The 6,395-nt window shown below is 35.6% G+C and overlaps 1 pseudogene; it reads right to left on the bottom strand.

Moving 5' to 3' along the window:
- LOC103207054 overlaps nucleotides 1-6,082 on the bottom strand; it is a 16,545-nt pseudogene extending 10,463 nt beyond the window's left edge.
- Between the last annotated feature and the right edge of the window lie 313 nt (nucleotides 6,083-6,395).

Raw genomic sequence — 6,395 nt, 5'->3', positions numbered from 1 at the left:
TTTGGAAACACATAAAAAATTTAATTTTTAGGAGGTCCCAATCATCTGGTTTCTCTTCTGCTCTTTGTGCATTTTGATTTATGCTTGATAGTCTATTTATGTCTTATATTAGGGCCCTAAATTTGCCCCTAGATTTTCCTTGAGGAATGCTTTAGCTTTAGGTTTCACATTTAAGTCTTTGATCCATCTGGAGTTCATTTTTGTGTATGGTTTGAGGTACAAATCTTGTTTCATTTTTCTGCAAATGCATCTCCAGTTTTGCCACCACCATTTATTAAACAAACATTCTCTTCCCCATTTAATGGATTTTCGGCCTTTGTCAAAGATCAGCTGAGTATAGGTTGATGGAACTATTTCTGGGTTCTCAATTCTATTCCATTGGTCTATGTATCTGTCATTAAACGAATACCAGGTTGTTTTGACTACTGTGGCTGTATAGTAGGTTTTGAGATCTGGCCGTGTGAGACTTCCTACTTTGTTCTTCTTCAATAGTGCTTTGCTTATCCGAGATCTCTTTCCTTTCCATATAAAGTTAGTGATCCCTAAAGAATGTTGATGGGAGCTGCATTGGGATTGCATTGAATGTATAGATTGCTTTGGGTAGAAGTGACATCTTCACAATGTTCAATATTCCTATGCACAAACTTGTTATCTTCTTCTATTAATGTAGATCTCTTATGGTTTCTTGAAGTAGTGTTTTATAGTTTTCTTTGTACGTGTCTTTTTTTTTTTCCTAGTAAGATTTATTCACATATATTTTATTTTTTTGAACCAGGAGGCTGGTGGTTCAAATCCACTATCTACTCCTTGGATGAAAGGTTGAGGAATCTACTTCTGCAGTGATACCCCCTTGGAAACCCAAGGAGGGGTTGCTATGAGTCAGATCTAACTCGATGGCGGTGATTTGGGTTTTGGTTTGATTATTGTAAATGGTATTGATTTCCTTATCTCTTTTTCAGCAATCTCTTTGCTGGTGTAGAGGAATCCAACTGATTTTGGGATGTTGACCTAGTATGCTTCCACGATGCTAAATCTCTCAATTAGTTCCAGTAGTTTTTTGACTGAGTCTTTGGGTTTTCTATATATAAAATCATATCATGAGCAAATAGGTGTAGTTTGACTTCTTCCTTACCAATGTGGATACCTTTGATTTCCCTTTCTTGCCTATTACCCTGGCTAGGACTTCCAATACAATGTGGAATCAAAATGGTGATAGAGGGCATCCTTTTCTGGTTTGGTTTTAGTCTCTCTTCATTGAGAATAATGTTGGCTGTAGATTTTGCATCTATTCCCTTTATTATGTTGAGGAATGTCCCTTCTATTCCTATTTTGCTGTGATTTTTTATCAGCAATGTGTTTTGGATTTTATCAAATGCCTTTTCTGCATTGATTGATATGATCATGTGGTTCTTTTCCTTTGTTTTATTTATGTGGTGGATGACATTGATTGTTTTTCTAATGTTGAATCATCCTCGCAGACTTGATATGATAAACCCAACTTTGTCATAATGAATTATAATTATTATTATTTTTTTGATATGTTGTTGGTGTCTATTGGCTAGGATTTTTACATCTATATTCATGAGAGATATTGGTCTGTAGTTTTCCTTTTGAATAATGTCTTTGCTTGGTTTTGGTATCAAGGTTATGCTTTCTTCATAAAATCAATGTAGGAGGATTCCATCCTTTTCTATGTTTTGGAATATTTTGAGTAGGATTGGTGTCAGTTCTTCTCTGAATGATTTATTGAATTCTCTGGTGAAACTGTCTGGGCCCAGACCTTTTTTGTTCGTAAGTTTATCATGATCTGTTCAATTTCTTCTTTTATTATGAATCTGTTCAACTTTTCCACCTCAGTCTGTGTTAATTTAGGTAAGTAGTATGTTTCTAGAAATTTCAGGATTTTCAAATTTGTTGGAGTACCATTCTTCATAGTATTCTGATATTATCCTTTTTATTTCAGTTGGTTCTGTTGTGATGTCATCCATTTCATTTCTTATTCATGTTACTTGTATTCATTCCCTCTTTTCCTTTGTTAAATTTGCCAGTGGTTTGTCAATTTTATTAATGTTTTCAAAAAATCAACCTCTAGTCTTTTTGATTTTTTTCTATTATGTTTCTATTTTCTGTTTTATTGATTTTTGGCTTCAATCTTTATCATTTCCTTTCTTCTAGTGACTGTTGTTGTTGTTGTCGTTTGCCGTCGAGTCAGCCCTGACTCATAGCGACCCCTCCTTGGGTTTCTGAGGCAGTATCACTATGGAAGTAGGATTGCCCAACCTTCCTTCTGAGGAGTGGCTGGTGGGTTTGAACTGCCAGCCTTCTGGTAAGCAGTCAAGTGCCTTAGGCACTATGCTACCAGAGCTCACTGTAGGCTTTTTTTGCTGTTCTTTTTTAATTGTTGAGGATGTTTGAGTTAAAGTGTTGATATTGGCTGCTTGTTCTTTTTTGATGTGTGCATTTATTGCTATAAATTGGCCCCTGATGACCGCTTTGGCTGTGTTCCAAAGATTTTGGTATATTGTCCTTTCATCCTCATTTGATTCAAGGAATTTTTTAATTTCATTATTTATTTCTTCTATTGCGCAGTCATTTTTGAGGAGGGTGTTGTTCAGTTTCCAGGTGTTTGCTCTTTTTTCCATTGATCTTCCTATTATTGATTTCTAATTTTACAGCATTGTGATCTGAGAAGATGCTTTGCAGTATTTCAATGTTTTTAAATTTCATAAGGCTTGTTTATGGCCTAACATTTGGTATATTCTGAAGAATGTTCCATGAGCACTGGAAATGAATGCACAATGTGCTGTTGTTGGGTGAAGTGCTCTGTAGATGCTATAAGGTCAAATTGGTGGATTGTATTGTTTAGCTCTTCCTCGTCTTTGTTGAGTCTCTTTTTAGTTGTTCTGTCTTTCATTGAAAATGGTGTATTAAAGTCTCCTACTATGACTGTGGACTCATCTATTTACTTTTTCATTTCTATTAAAGTCTGATTTATGTATTTTGGGGCTCTTTCATTGGTACCTAGGAGCTCTGGTAGTGTAGTGCCTAAGGCATTTGACTACTAACCAGAAGGCTGGTGGTTCAAACCCACCAGCCACACCTTGGAAGGAAGGTTGGACAATGTACTTCTGTAGCGATACCCCTTGGAAACCCAAAGAGTGTTCACTCTGAGTCAGATACGACTCTACGGCAGTGGCTTTGTTTTTTTGTTTTGTTTTTATCCATTGAGTCCCTAGATATATATTATGGTTATATCTTCTTGTTTAATTGATCCTTTAATCTTTGTCTCTTATGGTGGTTTTTGTCTTAAAGTCAGTTTGATCAGAAACTAATATTGTCACTCTTGTTCTTTTTTTTTGTGGCCATTAGGTTGATATATCTTTTTCTATCCTTTGATTTTTAGTTTATTTTTGTCTTTGTCTCTAAGGTGTGTCTCTTGTAGACAGCATATTGATGGGTTATGTTTTCTTAACCAGTCTGCAACTTTCGTCTCTTGAATGGTGCATTTAATCCATTGAAATTCAGTGTAATTATTGACAAGTGTGACTTGGTTGCTATCATTTTGTTATGTGATTATTCATGATATTCCCTGTTTCTTTGTTCCGTATAATTTTCTATGCTGAGCTCATTATGTTTATAAATCAGGTTATCATTTACCTTGTGCTATTGTTTTAGTAACTGGTAAATATTTGCGCTTGTCCTTTTTTTTATTGTGATGTGATTTATAATTTTCTCCTCGAGTTTAGAACAGTCCATTCTATCTTGCAACTCTCTTGACTCCCTCCCTATTTAGAAGTTCACTATTTTTCAACTACACTATTTTTTCCCTCTGTTTTGTTTGTAGTTGTCCTCATTTGCCAATTAATATCTCTGGTTCCCTGTTTACAATCTTGTAAGCTTGTTTTATTTTGGATGCTTCCATAGCTGTGTTGGTTTCTGGGTTTTGTCATCTTGTGTATTAATGGTCAGTTGTTGTTTGCTATTATTGGTTCTCTGTCCATATGGCTCTCATTAGTATCTTTTCCTGTTCTGGAATTCTGATTACATGTAGGTTATTCCTTTTGATGGTATCCCACATAAACCTTAGGCTTTCTTCATTTTGTTTTGATCTTTTTTTCTGATTGATTCCATTCCAAAGAAGTATTCAGGGATTTGTCTTCAATCTCATTAATTCTATTTTCCATCAATTTAATTCTATCCTTTGCCCATTCAATGTATTATCTATTTTTGAAAATTTAATATTAGTCTTTTGGATTTCCATCTCTAGATTTTGTATCATTTCTAATGTTTCATTTATTTTGTCATTTTGTTATTTTATTTTCTTCTAAAATTTTTCTAAGGTTTTTTCTGTGTTTTCCTTAATTTTGTCTGCATTGCCCTTAATTTTATCAGTGTTTTCCATGATCTGTCTTTCAATCCCTTGAAGATACCTAAGTATAATTCTTTGGATTCCTTCTCAGGGAGTTCCAATTCTGCTTCTTCCTAAGGGATGTGTTCTGGGTCTTTATCTTGTTCCTTTGTCTCTATCACTTTATCTTGCTTCCTTGTGTGGTCAGTGATGATCTGTTTTCTCAGAGACATTGTGATGTTGCTGTATTTAGATCTCTGTTAACTGTTAGTGAAGAGCAGCTAAAGGTAAGTCATGCTCTTCTTGGTGGTCATTTATCATTGGCCAGTTGGTGGGGAAGGAAGTGGTGGCCCTCACTCAGTAAATGGAGCTGCAGGAGGTGGGGCTGTAGTTCTGTCATATGGGCAATGTTACTATCTCTCACTCAGTTAGACAAAAACAACAATCAAAAAAAGATCAAAAAAGAAAAAGTAAGCAGAAAAAAACACACCACATAAATACAAAGGAACCATCACAAAATAAAATAAAAATGTCTGGGAAGAGGGTAATAAGAGAAAAAAGGTAGAGTAGGAGAATAAGGGAAAAAAATCAGAAAAAGTGCAAAAAGAAAAACAAGGACTAGGTTTAACCACAAGAAAGAAGAAAATGGGAACAAGTAAGAGGGAAGAGAGAAAAAGTTGAAAACTAGAACCTGTGAAGGGAAGAATAAAGAAGAATAATAAAAAGTACAAAAAAAAATAGAAGAAAGAAAACAAAGAAGAATAATTTTAAAACACACAAAAACAAAACAAACTGAAAAAAAGGGAAAAAAAAAAAAAAAACCTGAGCATGGCAGGGCAGGGCACCCAGTCTCCATCCAAGCACTCAGACTGGAATGAAATTCCTGCTAGCACAGAAAGTGGGTGGGAGTGAGGTATAGCTTCACCTCAGTTAAAAATTCAAAGGATTCCCCTAATTACTAGATTATTTTTCATTTAAAAATTCAAAGGATTCCCCTAATTACTAGATTATTTTTCATTTAAAAATGGAAAATGAAAAATAATCTAGTAATTAGCGGAATCCTTCGAATCATTATTGTTGTTGGTCTTAGGTTCCAACTCAAAGTTAATCTATATACAATAGAAAGAAATATTGCCTAGTTCTGGACCATCTTCACAATCTTTGCTATGATAGAAACCGTTGTTGCAGCCACTGTGTCAATCTATTTTGTTAAAGGTCCTCTTCTTCTTTGCTGATTTACTTTTCCAAGCGTGATGTTCTTCTCCAGGTACTGGTCCTTTCTGATAACTTGTACAAAGTACATGAGATGAAGTCTCACTGTTCTCATTTCTAAGAAGCATTCTGGCTGTACTTCTTGCAATAAATTTGTTCATTCTTCTGGCAGTCCATGGTATATCCAATATTCTTCACCAACACCATAGATCAAAAGCATAAATTCTTTTTTGGTCTTCCTTATTCATTGCCTAGATTTCACATTTGTATGAATTGATTGAAAATATCACGGGGCAGTTCTACTCTGTCCTATAGGGTGACTGTGGTAGTTTTAAAGTTGTATGTCTACTTGATTGGGCTGTAGTTTTGAGTCCTTGACAGCTGGATGCAGTTACTCGTCATGATGAGTTTGGAATCAACTCTAGTGTAGAATCTGTTGTGAGCAGCTAATTCGTTACCTTCCGGATGTGGCCTGCTTCCATTATATATGGAGAAGCTTTGCTTTCTAGCTTTTTGGCCCATTTGGGTAATTAGTGGCCTGTCATGTTGTCTGCCAGTCTTGTGATGGTTACTGCACTTGAACCAGTGGCCTGCTGTGTTTCCTGCCAATCTTGGGATTATACTATTTTACCTGTTGATCTTGGGTTCATCAGACAGTAGTTGTGTGAGTCAGAAGCCTTTTGCTTGCTCTAGTGGGCCTGAAATAAGAGGCTAAAGCCTGAGATCCAGAAGCCTTCACCCAGTCCCCAGAGCTGGCACTCTGAATTTGGATGTATAGCCTCCTAAACTGTAAGAGACTAGATTCCTATTCATTAAAACCATCCATTTGTGGTAT

Source organism: Orycteropus afer, unplaced genomic scaffold (genome assembly GCF_000298275.1).
Source record: "Orycteropus afer afer isolate SDZICR_OR568_19922 unplaced genomic scaffold, OryAfe1.0 scaffold00348, whole genome shotgun sequence".
Lineage (NCBI taxonomy): Eukaryota > Metazoa > Chordata > Mammalia > Tubulidentata > Orycteropodidae > Orycteropus > Orycteropus afer.
This window is presented reverse-complemented; position numbering and strand designations above follow the sequence as displayed.